This window comes from Anabrus simplex, chromosome 14 (genome assembly GCF_040414725.1).
Source record: "Anabrus simplex isolate iqAnaSimp1 chromosome 14, ASM4041472v1, whole genome shotgun sequence".
In the NCBI taxonomy this organism is placed as follows: domain Eukaryota; kingdom Metazoa; phylum Arthropoda; class Insecta; order Orthoptera; family Tettigoniidae; genus Anabrus; species Anabrus simplex.
This window is the reverse complement of record NC_090278.1, coordinates 32911337-32929215: the sequence shown is the minus strand read 5'-3', so window position 1 is coordinate 32929215 and position 17879 is coordinate 32911337.

Here is a 17879-nt window from a genome sequence, read left to right as displayed (position 1 = left end):
TATCCACTTGCACAGAGTAAGACTAAAGTGTCGGCCCACATTGTAAAGTAAGAAAGAAATATTGGCGCCCAACTTGTTTGCATTCAAAATTATTACTGCATAAAAGTCCGGACTCTAGTAATTATTGCCGGGTTGAGTAGCTCAGGCGGTAGATCGCTATCCTTCTGTGTCCAACTGGGAAGGTTCGATCCTGGTTCAGTGCAGTGGTGCTCAAATAGGACAGATTCGTGTCGGCAGATGTCCTTCGAGACAACATTTTGTTACCTCGGCGCGTCCAAAAATCTGAAAAATTAGTTAATGGAACATAAAAACAATAACATTCTTACTTTATGTAATTATTACTTTACAATACAGTAATTTTTAGACCGGATGAGTGGCTAAGACGTATGAGGCGCTGGGATTCTGATCCCAACTTAGCAGGTTAAATGCTGGCTCTGTCCAGTGATATTTAAAGGTGCTGAAATACGTCAGCCTCGTGTCGGTAGATTTACAGGCACGTAAAATACTCCTGTGGGACTAAATTCTGGCACCTGGGAGTCTTCGGAAACCATAAAAGTAGTTAGTGGGACGTAAAGCATATAGCATTATTTAGTATTAGTAATTTTTAATTTGCATGTATTTCATTTCTTTTTTCCTTTCGATATAGGACAGTTTCTTCTTTTGATATAATTTATCTAATATTTCGTTTTCATGTCATCGTTTATAGTAATTATTTCATTGTTAAGTGAGAAAGCAAATCCAAAGCATGATTCCAGTTTCATCCGGGTCAGGAATTGGATAAATGAAGCCCCCATCTAGCGGTGAGCATAAGAACTGTGCCGGCTGCCGGAGCCTGCGGCCCTCGTTTGGGTCATTGATTAATTACTGAAAAATGAAATGAGATTGCATTGGAGTGTGTTGCTGGAATGAAGGGTGACAGGGAAAACCGGTGTTCCTGGTTGAAATCCTGTCCAAAGTGTCTAGTAAAAATCGGACATGGAGTGATCGGGATTTGAACTACGGAACCGAGCGAGGTGAAGGAATTAATTTTATTTAGCGTATACCATTTAGTGCCGAGAGTGCTCAAGGACTTATTCGGTGCTTATGGTGCAGGTCATTCTATTCGATGCCCACGGTCGACGTGTGTGTCTGGATACGAGATGATGATGGTGATGATGATGATGAAACTGGGTGCGGTTACTAAGCCAGCTCCGGTCAAATAACACCAAGGAGTCTGCTGAAGTATTACTGTCTCCATCCGACGGGCGAATCCCCATCAACAACGTCATATTCCCTCATTCCATACGAAATCTGCGGAAAGGTTTGGAACCGAATCGATGCTTTTGGCAAGCAATTTAGTGATTATAAATAAATCGTATACAGTACTATCACCTCTCCTACTCTGTCGGTCACCGGGCGAGTTGGCCGTGCGCGTTGAGGCGCGCGGCTGTGAGCTTGCATCCGGGAGATAGTAGGTTCGAATTCCACTATCGGCAGCCCTAAAAATGGTTTTCCGTGGTTTCCCATTTTCACACTAGGCAAATGCTGGGGCTGTACCTTAATTAAGGCCACGGCTGCTTCATTCCAAATCCTAGGCCTTTCGTATCCCATCGTCGCCATAAGACCTATCTGTGTCGGTGTGACGTAAAGCCCCTAGCAAAAATAAAATAACTCTGTCGGTCAACATTATGGTGGTGATTATTTTCCACGAACGGGGGTCGAACCGGCTAACCATGGTGAAAGGCCATTGACGGCTTAATGATCATGGCAACCAGGTGGACAAGTGACTGCACAATCCATTACCACGTTTGATGACGTTTTGCCCATGACGTCATCACAAGATGGCCGCCAATTTAACTACGTACTTAGCTGTCAAAATTCGGTTAATGCGCGGTGAAGTTTGGTGTTGAGATGTTCCACAGAGGCGAGTGAAATTTCATTTATGTTTTTCGATGACGTTTGTCACTGAACACCAGAAGAGATAGAACATGACCGTAAATTAAAAATATATTGATGGGGTCAGACGAAAAATTGATGATTTTTTTGTACAATTTACAAAGATGTCCAAATAGATGGCTGGTAAATCGCTATAAGCCCATGTACGTAAAACGTAGACAGGTGGAATACAGAGCCCATTAGGGACCCAGTAATACCAAAATTACAACTTCAGAACGAATGAGAGAACTACGCAAACTGGAGCCTGCGATTCGCAGAAGTGACTGTAAAAGAGGGGGCAGTAGCAAGTATTTCTGGCCACAATCTCAGAGACGCCCAGGACGCCTATGGCCGTCAACACGGAACACCTGCAGCAGGCCACTCCAAATCCCACACACCATAATTATTATTATTATTATTATTATTATTATTATTATTATTATTATTATTATTATTATTATTATTATAATCGTCAACATTACCGAGCAATATGGTCGTGCGGTTAGTGATGCGCAGCTGTGAGCTTGCTTTCGGGAGATAGCAGGTTCAAATCCCACCCATCGGCAGCCCTGAAGATGCTTTCCTTGGTTTCCCAATTTCATACCACGCAAACGGTGTGGTTGTACTTTATTTAAGGCCACGCCCGCTTCCTTCCCATTCCTATACCTTTTCTCTCCCTTAAAACCTCTCTGTGCCGGTGCGACGTAAAGCCATTTTTAGATGATGATGATGATGATTATTATTATTATTATTATTATTATTATTATTATTATTATTATTATTATTATTATTATTATTCATTGGTTATGCCCAATGCAGGAGCTCGCTTGAACTTATTCGCACTTTTTTTGTTTTTCTTCTTCCCTTCCCAGTATCTCTGCATCCTCTCGCTGTGTTCCTTTTTACGTTGTTCTTCTTCTTAGTCGGGTGTGCTTTACAGAAAATCTATGTTTGTAAATTAAGGTTCTGAATTTTAGTCTGTCTTGAATGGTTTCTTCATTAATGCCACTGAAGATGGTTTTCCGTGGTTTCCCATTTTCACACCAGGCAAATGCTGGGGCTGTACCTTAATTAAGGCCACGGCCGCTCCCTTCCAACTCCTAGGCCTTTCCTATCCCATCGTCGCCATAAGACCTATCTGTGTCGGTGCGACGTAAAGCCCCTAGCATTAATCCCAATTTCATTTAGGTCTTCACTGATTTCCTTTAACCAACTATTGTGATTTTTGTTGATAAGTCTAATTTTAAATTTTCTTTGTGAGCTTGTTATTACCGATTCTATATAAGAGAGCATAAAATTGTAATTATCTGTGAGATTTTCTGTAACTTGATAGATTTTATGTAATTTCTTCTTCATCCAAATTTCATTTCCGCATTGTGGTCTTAAGATTTTCTTAAGGATTTTTTTTCTTGGTTTTCCATCATTTTAAATTCAGATCTGCCTCCAATACGTTTTTTTTTCTAGTTGCTTTACGTCGCACCGACACAGATAGCTCTTATGGCGACGATGGGTCAGGGAAGGGCTAAGATTGGGAGGGAAGCGGCCGTGGCCTTAATGAAGGTACAGCCCCAGCATTCGCCTGCTGTGAAAATGGGGAAACCACGGAAAACCATCTTCAGGGCTGCCGACAGTGGGGTTCGAACCTACTATCTCCCGAATACTGGATACCAGCCTTCAATATGAAGAGTTTCAGATGCATAAAATGCTTCTCTTCTAACTACTGTGTTATAACGTCGTAATTTTGCTCTTTTTTTGTTCTGTTATTGTATCCGTTCCAAGTAATTTTGTATTCTCTGTGAAGGCTTGCAATTCTTTGCTAGCTTGCTGATTTTAAACCTACTGATTCAATAATTTTTTTACCTAGGTTCTTTAATTTGTCTACTTGAGCGATATTTTCATATTTGCTGATTTACAGTTGACTGTTGAAACGTGATTTAGTCCATTCCATATACTTCGTCCTTTCATAAGAAATTATTATTATTATTATTATTATTATTATTATTATTATTATTATTATTATTATTATTATTATTACTATAGGTAACCTCGTAGTTAGCGCTCATAAATCTACAACATTCTCGTGGCCGCATGTTTAGGAAATAATAGGTTGAAATAATTCAAACTTCCCGAAGTATACATGAACCTGGACAATGGTTATGTTCATGAGTAGGGCCGGGAAGCTGAGGAATTGTTTTTTTCGAGTGTCGGAAGACGAGATGGTACATAATATGTGTTCATTCTGGATCACTGTAGGCCAGAAAATGGTGGGTTTTATTTGTCTTTTACCGAGCGAGTTGGCCGTGCTGTTAAGGGTCGCGCAGCCGTGAGCTTGCATCCGGGAGATAGTGGGTTCGAACCCCACTGTCGGCAGCCCTGAAGATGGTTTTCCGTGGTTTCCCGTTTTCACACCAGGCAAATGCTGGGGCTGTACCTTGGTTAAGGCCACGGTCGCTTCCTTCCTACTCCTAGACCTTCCCTGTCCCATCGTCGCCAGGAAAACCTATCTGTGTCGGTGCGACGTAAAGCACAACAGCAAAAAAATATGTCTTTCTTTGGCTTTATCGGAGTTTTTAGCTTATAGTTCCGTTTTAGCCTCTTTCTTAAGTCTTAACGGCAGTTCTTGCTACTTCACCGTCTTTCGAATACATATGTACTGCACGTCCTCCTTTCGAATCTTCATTAGTTCATCCACCACCTCGTATTATCTTTTTTCATAGTAAGAGATAAAATGAAAGAAAAATGAAATTAATGAATTAAAAAATCGAGCAGTATCAAATTGTGCGCAAGATACGTGAAATACTGAAAACAGAAAATGGTTGAGGTGAGTGTTTTTAAAGAGAGGAAGATTTCACTTGCTTCAAGTATGAACCCTTATGTGGAGACATGTTTTGCAACGTGCTGTATGTAAACCGACGATCCTCTATACTTGAGAACCTGGAGATGACTGTTGTGATGTACGGCAAATGTCTCCGTATTCTAATATTTGTAACCCTGGTGAGGTTAACGGCCGGCCTCCTCTTACGTGGAGGCCCCTGTTTCGATTCCCGGCCAGGTCAGGAATTTTTACCTGCATCTGAGTGCTGGTTCGGGGTCCATCCACTCAGCCTACGTGATTACAACTGAGGAGCTGTCTGACGATGAGATGGTGGCCCCGGTCTAGAAAATCAATAATAACGGCGTAGAGTACACGCTGACCACACGACACCTCGTAATCTGCAGGCCTTCGGGCTTAGCAGCGGTCGCTTGGTAGATCATGGCCCTTTGGAACTATCGCGCCATGGGATTTTCTTTGGTTTTGGTGAGGTTAAGTTCAATATGATTCCAGTTTTACAAATTTCAATTTCTTTCCCCAAGATGTCCATTGCTGGTTCGCCGAATTCATTCTAGGTGGGAAAAATATCATTCTAAATTTTCAGGTACTTTTTTAACAAACACGTAATTCCTTTCTTAAATTCTGTTAGTCTAAAAATATATAATGTCTGAAAGAAGTAGTATTAATTTCTTTTGCTAGCTGCTTTACGTCGCACCGACACAGATATGTCTTATGGCGACGATGGGATAGGAAAGGCCTAGGAAGGTGAAGGAATCGGCCGTGGCCTTATTAAGGTACAGCCCCAACATTTGCCTGGTGTAAAAATGGGAAACCCCGAGCTCGACAGCTGCAGTCGCTTAAGTGCGGCCAGTATCCAGTAACCGGGAGGTAGTGGGTTCGAGCCCCATTGTCGGCAGCCCTGAAGATGGTTTTCCGTGGTTTCCCATTTTCACACCAGGCAAATGCCGGGGCTGTACCTTAGTTAAGGCCACGGCCGTTTCCTTCCCATTCTTAGACCGTTCCTATCCCGTCGTCGCCATATGACCTATCTGTGTCGGTGCGACGTAAAGCAAATAGCAAAAAAATGGGAAAACACGGAAAACGATCTTCAGGGCTGCCGACAGTGGGGTTCGAACCCACTATCTCCGGATTACTGGATACTGGCCGCACTTAAGCGACTGCAGCTATCGAGCTCGGTAAGTAGTATTTCACTCATACATTTTTGCACCGTAAGTCGCATACCACCACAATTCTGAATTTTATAACATTATATTCAGTTATTAAATACGTAATTAAAACTTAAATTGTAATTTAATTTGAATCACATTCTTACGTTCCATTTACCATTTTAGGTCCCTTCCTGGACATTTTAGATCTGTTTGTATGTCTTTTCTAGGTAATTTATAGGCCTTCAACTTCCGAGCCTTAAATGAGCTTTGTATAAATATTAAAGGATACGGCTCAGCAGAACCCCTAGAATTTATGTTACTTTCACTACATTACTGAGGAACGGAGTAGACGCCGGCTCCTAATAAGCAAATTAGTTTTCATTCCAACCTATTACTGCCTAAACTCATTATTTCCGACGACAAAATTGTATGTCAAATATTCTCATTGATATTGTACTATTTAATTATTTGTTACCGCATTACTCATTGATCCTGAACTTCCAAGAACTACAAATAACTTCCCTTTTAGCTATGAATAACCCTCATTCTGCTGTGATAATCTACTGCTGTCAGGAATACGTGTCCTTTCCGGGAAGAAAACAAAGATGATGTGATATGAAGGACTTTTGGAGATGAAGATATTAGCTGCAGGCTCAACGTCATCACTTCGTAAAACAAAAGACGGATAGCGGGCGCGTGTTTTCGAAACTCATAACGATTTAAAGCGTGAGCGAAAGGAGAGCGAGGGAGGCTTTGGTTTCTGTTGTGGGCTGGAGGCTTTGATATATTATAACGAAGGAAGTTCTCGTAAACCAGCCTTCTTGACGACGAACAACACAATAGCAGCGGATAGTCTGATGTACTCCCCTGTGTTACTTACCACAAGATAACACACCGCCCTCTGCAACCCCGATGTGTAAAATATAGTGTGTTGCCAAATTTTGCAAGCAGAGATGGTTTAACTGACAGCCCCTAAATTTCTGTCTATAAACTCTACCCTTAAATATAATTATACACCGAACGAACTGGCCGTGCGTTTTGGAGTCGTCCTACTGTGGGCTTGCATTCGGGAGATAGTGGTTTCGAACCCCACAGTTGGCAGTCCACGATAAGTTTTTCACACCAGGCAAATGCTGGGGCTGTACATTAAGTAAAGCCACAGCCGTTTCTTTCCCTCTCCTAGCCCTTTTCTACCCTATTGTCGCCAAAAAATGTATCTGTGTCGGTGCGACGTTAAATCAAACTGTAAGTGTAATACAAATATCTACTTCGAAGCGAGGTCTATACATAGTGAAACCAAACTTCATTGATACATTTTTTATAAGCCACTATTGTCATTACATTTTCTTCTTCTAATTCTTCTTCTTGCGTTCCGGCCTTCTAAGGACCACGTTACAATTTCAATCCTTCCTCCTCGGTTGTTCTTTCCTTTTCTTCCAGTATTCCTTTATATTTTTATTTAGTCGGTTTACTGTCCAGGCTTGGTTACTCCGTCGTACTCAGCGAGAGATCCCAGCTCTACCGCAGTGTCCTGGAGCGTGAGACATCTGGTCGGGGATAAAAACAGCGAAGAGGGACCAGTGTCTCTCCCATGAGGCCTAACCTGTTTTGCTGAACATGGGACTTGTGGGGTTGGGAAGTTTGGAAGCCATACGCAAGGAAAAGGGAAGGAAGAAGCCATTGCCTTAAGTTGGGTACCCTTCCTGCATTTGACAGAAGAAGAAGTAGGAAACCACGGAAAATCACTTGGAGTATCGTTGAGGTGGGAATCGAACCCGTGCCTCCGGGGTTGGCATCTAATCACACCTATCACAACACGACAGAGGCGGACAGTAACTTTATTCCCTATAAATTGATTCCTTTCTTTTGGCAGCATTTGTATAATTAGACTAACTCTTTGTTAATCATTACCATAGCTCCTTTCCGCAACCAGGTTCACTAATTTCAATACTTGGGGTTAACTAATATATACCTAGTTTTATGTAGTAGAGTCATTAAGTTCGCGGAGTGGCCTCCTAGTGTCGCTGTGGTGCACTATAGCGGTGAGTTTTCACCGCAGGGTGTTACCGTGACAGTTCTTCGCTAGCTGCAGTTGCTTGTATGCGGCAGAAGTCGAACTGCATTCTCTGTTGTGAGAGGTAGTTGAATGTCAGCGGATGAACTTCAGAATGTCGTAGTTTGAACAAAGGGCAAATTTCAAGTTCTGCTAAAAAATTAGGCAAATTCGCTAGCGAAACACTTGAAACGATCAAGACGAAATCATCCGGATTACCACGTCGTGAAAACGACGCGCATAGACAGGTCAAAAGACTGTGTGAACTTGAGCTGTTAGCGCCACTCCACGAACATATTGCCTATGGTACGTACATAGGTGTACACTGTGTTGCCAACACTGTAGGCGCCAGTCCACAAACGTAATGACTGTAGTACGTACGTAGGTGTACACTGTGTTGCCTACACTGTAGGCGCCAGTCCACAAACGTATTGACTGTAGTAGTTCGTAGCTTATATTTATAATGTTTAAGTGCATGCTATTCAGGTTTCAGCTGAATTCTCTTCTTTTTTCTCTAATAATAGTTCAGTGTATTGATTTCATTCTAAATGCTACAGAGGGGGCTTATCAGCCTCAGTGGCAAATTCTAATAAATAAATTCAAATTCATTTCACTCCTCATGGTTAAGAATCAACTGGAGTGACTCGTGCGCTTTGCTTTCAAGTTTCGAAGAACAGAAATAGCGAAATGGGTTAAAAAATAAAATACGACCGTACCAGTTAACTTAATATATAGTGAGTCCCGGAAATGTTGCCGTACTTTCTGCATGCCACGTGTGGGGAAATGAGTGAGGGGTCACCGTCATACTGTACTTGTAAGCCCGTAGAAAACGCGTTAGCTTCATTTAACGCAAAATCAGATTGAACAACAGATAGAAAAACAGTGAAACGTGCGCCGTAGGAGTAAGTGTTAAAGATGCCTTCCCTCAGCCTGTAGACAAGAGTTGCGTTGTGTGATGATATTCCAGTTCACTGCGTGTAACTCAGCCTCAAGATCCTTCTGGAGTTTGGTACGAATTACATTTAAAATTCTAAATCAAATGAATAATCCGGCGATCAGCACTTAATTAAAAGCCAAGAGAAGTTCTACACATATCAATTACCACTATACGAGACGCAAGCAAACTTAACGCAGTACGGAAGCTTATCGCAGAATGAGACCATGACATCACTCGGTGAGCTGTTGTATCATCCACTCGTCCGGACCGGCAACTCCACTGAGGCTCACACTGCAACTGTTTGTATGATTATGGAGGTCCGTTTAGAACAGTGATTTGTACGAATAGATTGATATTTCGATGGTTTTGATGCGGTCAGAGTAAAATATGAGGAATTTAAAAAAATACTTGCAAAACTGATGCATTTAAATGTCCTTGCTACATGGATAAAGATAGAATCATGGATATATCTTGGACCTTAGAAGACGATAGTTCTTTCCCTGTTACGACTTGCAGCGGACAGATAGTGAATGCATCCTTGCATTCCACGCACAGGGGAAATAAATAGTTTCGATAAATGTAAAGAAATTAATAATTTTCACTTTCTTTGTCAGTGTAAGAATTTGTATTAATGATTCCGCTTAAAATTATTCACCATTCTTTTATTTACAGTCTCTCTTTATAGGTCTTATACGTCCAGCATCAACATCTTCCAAAAAACATCCCTTTCTGTGCAACAAAATGGCGTCATTCCTCTATGCATATGACGTAAACTGCTTGCCTGGTTCCAGTGTCGGATGTTTATCGAAGCAAAATTGAAGGCCCTAATTTCAGATAGACCTCCCCAGCCCAAAAAGGTATAATATTAATTACAAGTAGAATTCAGAAAAATTCCTCTAATTGGTAGTGCTTCACAATATGCTGGGGATCTTGTTTGTGCCGCTTTTGTAGTGAAACACATACCTGTAGAGCGGGCGGCTGACGTAAAAGGGGTGAAATAGGGAAATTGCTAATTTAAACCAATCCATGTATTAAAATTGTTTACTAACAACAGCTCCGTCCATCCGTTCTACTGGATCGGTTTGCTTGACGATTATTTTATTCTTTCCGGAATCACCTGCCGGTGAATCATGAGACATTGACAGGTCTCTAAGTCCAGCCAACTTCGAGTAAAAAAACAAATCCTTAAATGATCACTCCAATAATTGCAGGCGAAGGCTTACCCTAACCCGCAATACATTCTGTACTTTGCAGGTTGCTAAGCGACTAACACTTTCATTAACCTTTCCTCTCCCATGTTTCTTTCAGCCTTATGCATGCCCCATACCAGATTTTTGTGGACATTTCGACAGTGATTGTAATAGTCCAAAAATACTTTGTATTTACACAGCTACTGAAAAGTCATGGAACTACAATATTAGCCATAGTTTTCTCCTAACACTTTTCCCTAAACTTGATAAGAACTTAGCCTGGTAAATGTCGACAGCTTGATTCACTGAAACTTATCTCCAATATATTCATAAAAAATCAGACTCATCATCATTGCTTAAAATTTCTAAAATATGATATTTCGTTATGCTTTCTTTTCACTCCCGTGCACCCACCTCAGAAGACGGCTGTGAAAGAAAAACACAAGGCACATAATTATCGTCTAAAAAACGGTAAGGCGATTTATGAATCGTCCGTCGTCTGAACAAAGCATGAGCATGTCAACAGCGCTGGACTGAACTCGGAAGTGAACAAAATCCCATTGCTTTAAATCCTAATTAACTCGTGTTTGGGACAGCGGGAGAAATGTTGACATCCGAGTTAACTCGGGTATGGGATGGAAAAGGTTAATATTCTGATATATGTGATCATCATCCTTAGTAATGTCATTGCAAGCAGCCATGCTTGATTACTACCTGTCAATCCAGAGAGTATACACTTCCTCTGATCGCGGAAGAATAATATTACCTGCTAGATAGTCTCAGTTTCTCTAACCTTTCCCAGCTTCCATATATATTCAACGGATGTCAGAGCGTTTCTAATAACTTACATGCTGCTAAGAGAAAAAGTCTACGTACAAACAGACCTCACTATGCCATTATCTAGGAACACCTATCGAAGGACAACCTAGATAAACTAGAAAGACTGAAGGTCATGTATATTAAAACAGTTCTCTGTCTGGCAAAAAGGAATGCTTCTTCGAGACTAAGCCGTGACATCAGAAGATAACTGTTCCATATATAACTGCTATTGCCTTCTGTGATACAGCACCAGAACTGCAGGATAAAAACTGAAAATATGGGTAGATATTTACCAAAACAGACAGCATGATGACATCAGATTGAATGAATTCGTATTACCAACTACGGCTAACCATAACGGGCTTCGTATTAAATGTCCATAAAACCATTGAAAATGGCAGGTAGAAACAATACGACTGTGACAGGCATATCAAGACGACTTATCTGACCTACTTATAACGAACACGGCTCCTCTAGTAGTAATATAATATAATATGTTATATAGTTATTGACAATTATCAGAGAAAATTCGTTGGGAATATTCGAAAGGTAAACATTGGGACATACTCTATAATGGATGTAATTACCATTTATCAGAAAAGATACGTTCAGTATGTTTGTAAGATAAATATTGGGACATGCTGTATAATGACTGCTCCGGTACAGTGCTCGGCCACGGAAATGGCTTGAAGCTTATGCAAACCTCCACCGCACTGACTTCCACTCCATCTAGCGTGAAATGGGGATTAGTACAGCAACGACTCTGCCTATTCTCTTTCACTCCATATTGCTGTCCATTAGAGTCCAGCTCTCTGCCCCTCCCTCACTACTTCTTGTTTATTCTCTCTTCTCTCCCCCCTTGCAGCGTCGGTAACCCTCTGATAGACATCGGCTAATACTTAATTAAATTATCGGCTAGTAGGGAAATTGCCCGGAAAACCCACACATTACTCTTTATACAACAAAGACATTATTAGTGCTAACTTGGTAAATAAAACAGGAAAAGCTAAACTTACACAGAAACAAGATTAACAGTTATGTTGTAGATGACGAATAAGAATGGACTGTATACGGATACGAAGTCTTTGTTAAACCATGTATTTGATTAAATAATTAACAATACTTTGACAATATGGAAATTAACACTAGGGCACTGTTTATCAGTCACGAAATAATAGAAATTAATTGAGGGAATGAGGAAACGAAAATGCACACGTGATAGTTGCTCAGTTTGAACAAACAGTCTCTGCGCCAGATGACCTCGAAACTCTCAGTTCCTCCAATGACCTTATGTAACTGCCTTACATAAAATAAAAGAGAAAAATTAGGGGTAGGCGGTCACTACTGTAATGGCCGCAGTGCTCTGAGGGTTTCGTAGACTTATTAGAAATAAAAGAAAAATATTATGTAGATAGGAAATGTTATTCAATAGCACGTGGTACACTTGGAATGTGGATAATTACTCGGAGTATGCGTGTGACATCAATCTTTCCTTTCCATTATTAAATTTGCTTTTCTTTAGAAGTGACCATGATGTTATTCACAACGACAACTAACCTCCAACTAAGAGTGAGATACAACACTGTACCACCTTATAACGGAGTATGTGTGTGACGTCACATATTTAGCCTTATTTCGAAGCGCTATTTCATTTAAACTACTTTTCAGATTTTCAATGATTTTTCTTTGCAGTGTTTTTAATCTATCGCGAACTTTGATCTCCCGCAGCGGTTCAGGGTAGTGTTCAAAATATCATGGCGAATAAATACCAGAACAATCTCGCTACGCACGTTTTGACAATTTAATAGTATCAAAACTGACAAAAAGTGTATCCATAGGCTATTTTTTTTATAAAGAAGTTAATTTTTGTTGTCTTTTAGGTACATGTTTAAAATGTTACTGAAGCTGGCATATAAAGTCATATTATAAGCTTGTAAATAATATTGCAATACTTCCAATCGAAATAAGTACAAGAAAATCACTTTAAGTATGTGTCAACAGATTTTTCACTTACATAGTATTGTTACGTGCCAGCCCCGTGGTAACCCCTTGCGGTACCTCCAGGAAGGGGTTAGTGACTCACATGACCTGAGATCTCCCGGCTGGCTTGTGGGGTGTATTGTTCTCGTCGGCCGGCTTACCTGTGGTTTCTTGGAGATTCATCGGGAATGTTCTGGCTCTAGTCACCTCGCAAAAATTCTGGCTCAAATCAACCGAATTATAAAAGGGGAGACTAGCCGAGGACAGTCAGTCAGTGTTGGGCTTTGTGGTGGGGTCAGTGTTGGTTCTGGACTCGGGGTCAATTTTGGACTCCCTGGAGAAATCAGTGGGAGACTCAGTGTGTTGGGTTCGGTGGCTGGGCTGAGGGTGACGGAGGTGTTGGCTATCGCTAGTGTCCCACCGAGGTCTGAACCAGGAGCTGTGGTTGTGGTGTCGGAGAATCCTGTGAGTAGGTGGGCTGGAGAGGACGGAACGGAAGACGTGTACTACCTGAGAGTGCTTGTGTATTCCTGTGGACATGAGACAGCGAGGAAACACGCTGTCGTTGAGTGTGAGGGTAAATGGACCTGTGTTCGCTGTTGTGAGTATCGTCCTGCTGTTGTATACCGTTGAGGTGTTTAGTTGTTCACTGCATGTGACTGTGTGAATTACTGGACTGTCTGTGGAGTCGAACCAACGAACAGTCATTGTGTGTCAAGTGGCCCGTAGCCCTGTGTTCAGATCCAACGGTCTACACACAGCTGCTGTATGAGGTGACTGGGCTTGAGGAAGTGAAAATGAGGATTAACGGGCTGGACCGCCTGCGGTGCTGTAAGGAAGAGGGACTTTTAAATACTCAGCAATTAGCACGTAGCTGATCAGAATTGTGTGTTTGCGTATACATATGTGTGTGTACATTTATTGGATCATCCTTAAATAAATTAAAGTAACGAAACAGATGGAGTTTTATTCGTAACAGTATGCGAAAGATTATTGATAAATATGTAACTAACAAAGTATGTTAAAATGTAATGAAATATTAAAAAGAAAACTTATCCAGTTTGTTCTTCTCATCTTGTGACATTTCTTTTCCTTCAAATAAGTCATTTTGACTTTTAAGACTCTGTCACTGTACTCAGCCTCTTCTATATTCCATAATGAAGGAAGAGATTTTATCTAAAAAATAAGATTTTCTACGTCGAAATCAATCGCCAGACATCCTTTCCCGAATGGAAACCGTGTGCAGAAATGTGGCGTTGTCTCCCATGCAAGTCCACCGCGACCAATAGAGTCGGCCATGCACCCGCGCGGTTGGGCGGTAAATAGTGCGTTGTCCTTCATATGTTATCTTCACAACGTGATAGCCGCTCGATCGATCGCCAACCGCCAGTACGTTGTTGCCCTCAGTGCCAGGAGTGTCCGAGGATATGTTCGGCTCGCCTGGAGCATATCTTGCTATTTGAATCCCGTAGGCGACCTGCGCATCCAATTATGTAGTAGGGGTGTTAATGAAGTAGGGAGAGGCTGAAACTCAGTGCCGGCGCGGATCCTACTCCTGTCGAATAACACCAGCGTGTTTGCTGAAACCTGTACATCCCAATCCGACGGACAAATCATCATCAAGAGTGTCTTATGCCCTCACTCCATATTAATACCGCGGAGAGCTTTGGATAAGTCGTAATGGTGATAACACAATGGCTTGAGATAACCCGTTTTTCTAATTTCTCCATGGGCTGTTTTTTTCCTTGAAATGTGACATGGAACATTCTGTTCTGGAGCATTACTCGTATGACATTCATTAGTTTCATATCCTTGGTGGTGTCGTATAGCTTGGTAATGAGATTCGAAACCAGGATAGTTCAATATCAACGCCAGTGAGCACCTTGGTCTAGTAATCTTTATCTTCTTTGATAGTTGCTTTACGTCGCGCGGACACAGATATGTCTTAAGGCGACGATGGGACAGGAAAGGACTAGGACCGGGAAGGAAGCGGCCGTGGCCTTAATTAAGGTACAGCCCCAGCATTTGCCTGGTGTGAAGATGGGAAACCACGGAAAACCATTTTCAGGGCTACCGGCAGTGGGGTTCGAACCTACTATCTCCCGAATACTAGATACTGGCCGCATTTAAGCGACTGCAGCTATCGAGCTCGGTTGTAAAGGAGTGACACTTGAGAATTGTGATACGCCGCGTTATTTGGGAATCAAGCTTGATAGCTCTCTGAGCTTCATGAAACATTGTAGAGAGCTGAAATGCAAGACTGGGGAGCGAACTCCTTGTTCTGCGTTCACCTGCTTTGGGACTGTGCTTTGCTGCAGGAGCGTACGGATCATCAGTGTGGGGAGGATCCGCCCATACCAAGCCAGTGGATACAGCTCTCAACAAGTCAACCCATATTGCCACTGGGTGTTTAAGACCTACTCCAGTGCAGAAGATCTACCCTCTCACTGGTATTGTGTCTCAAGCTATTCGACGCGGGTTGTCTAACTACAAGGTGACCACATCTCGGCTAAGATCCAGGAAGAGCTTTATGGAGAGAACAGTACCGCTCTATACCAAACCAGAAGTTCGACGTATATCCCTCTGGAAACAAGTACTGCCAGAGGGGTTTACTCCTAAAGAAGAAATGAGTAGTGGAAGCCATTTCCCCTATATCGCCTGGAGGTCATTAAACCGGATGAGAACAGGTGTGTCCAAGTGCGGTAGTAATCTTATGAAATGGGATTATGCGGAAGATCTAATATGTTACTGTGGAGATATCCAGACTCCACAATATGTCAAGAGATGGATGGCTCCTGTACCCAGGAAGATCTTATGCTTGCTACAGACCGAGGGATAAGAGGTGCAGAGTTCTGGAGAGGAAGAAATTAATGTGCCTTCCGGACACGTAAATTAAAGTAAAAAGTAAGTACCTCGACGAATTCGGGTAAAATTCTAGTCGGTCCACTCCATTACACTAAAACTGTCATTCGACAGCTTTCCACCATATACATATATAAGTGGGAAAGTAGCAAGAAGGCAGTAGTTGTTGTACGAGTTTCAACCATCTAGCGGACGTTAGTGGCAGCAGAAGAGACTGAGTGGTCGCCAATATTAAATGAGTAAGACGGTTAAGGTGCTGGTTTTCTTAGCTCAAGCTGGCAGGTTGGATCCTGACTCAGTCCAGTGGTATTTGAAGTTGGTCAATTGTTCCACTCCATGTCAGTAGATTTACCGTCTCATAAAACAACTCCTGCGGGAAAAATCTCTGCCATATTGTAATCTCTGGAAATGTGTAAAAGTAGTCATTGGGACGAAAAATCAATAACATTATTACAGTAGTCGTTCAGTGGATCGCGTGTTTTTTAAAAGCGTATTCTGTAGAACTACGAAGAAAATTCATATAATTTTTGTCTGTAGAAAATTGAATTCCTAGTACATATTTTAGTGTTACAGGGACGTAGAACTCCTAGTAAAAGGAATAAATACTGTAGTAAGTGTAAGTACATTTTATTTTTGTACTGTTTAATATACGTCGCACCGGCACAGATAGGTCTTACGGCGACGATGGGATAGGAAAGGGCTAGGAGTGGGAAGGAAGCGGCCGTGGCCTTAATTAAGGTACAGCCCCAGCACCTTCCTGGGGAATCACAGGAAAACACATTTATGGTTCCAACCCACTATCTCCCGAATGTAAGCTCACAACTGCGCACCCTTAACCGCACGACCAACTCCCTCGGATTTTAGTGCCGGGAGTGTCCGAGGACCTACTTTTTTTTCGCTATTTGCTTTACGTCACACCGACACAGATAGGTCTTACGGCTACAATGGGAGTGGGGAGGAAGCGGCTATGGCCTTAATTAGGGTATAGATCCAGCATTTGCCTGGTGTGAAAATGGGAAACCACGGAAAACCATTTTCAGGGCTACCGACAGTGGGATTCGAACCCTCTATCTCCCGGATGCAAGCTCACAGCTGCGCGACTCGAACCGCACGGACAACTCGCCCGGTATGTCCGAGGACGTGTTCGGTTCGCCTGACGCAGTTCTTTCTATTCGACGTCCGTTGGCGATCTGTGCATCCGTATGTAGAATGATGATGAGTTAGGGAGAAGTTGAAACCTTGTGCTGGCACGTAGCCCACTCCAGTCGAACAACACCAAGGGGCCTGTTCAAGGCTTTACGTCCCCACCCGTCGGTCAGATCACCAATAACAGCGTAATTTACCCTTGCTCCTTATGAAACTGCGGAGAGAGTTGGAATCGAATCCAGCCTTTTGGCACGCAGTCTAGTGATTAGCAATTGTATTCCACCACCCCTCCTATCCTGCCGGCCAATGGGACTCAAAACAGCTGACCACGTTGTCAGACCATTTAGTTAGACGTGAAGCTACCAGCAACCATGGCTATACCCCCTGCGGGTGGGGGACGCACATGTAGAATACACCCGCGGTATCCCCTGCCAGTCGTAAGAGGCGACTAAAAGGGGCGACCAAGGGCTGACTGAATTAGAACCATGAAACTAATTTTGAACCGTACCATCACGCGGGGAACACCATAGGTTGCCTGTACTTGCGAGTAGTACCACTAAATTCGGTACGACATAGGTTTGTGGTTAGTAGCAGTAAAAGCCTGGCCTGGTGGATTCCAGTACCCGTGCGTCGTACCCATGTGAGCAACACCGCGCGTCTGGGCGTAGCCTGTGCGTTGTACCACTATATGAGCAGCACCGTGGGTCTGCGTTGCCTGTGATTAGTACCCACTATGTGAGGAACACCACGGGAATACCGGCGCCCGTGTTTAGTACACCTAGGTGGGGAACCTTCTCGGTTTGCGTTGGCTATGAGTTGCGCCATTGTGTGAGACACACCATAGGTCTGCGTTACTTGTACGTATTGCAATACTTGTGAGTAGTACCATCTTTTGTGGAACACCGTGAGTCTTCGCTACTTCTGATTAGTACCCCAACATGACACATACCATGGTTCTATTTTACTCGCGACATGTACCATTCTGTGGGGCCTTAGA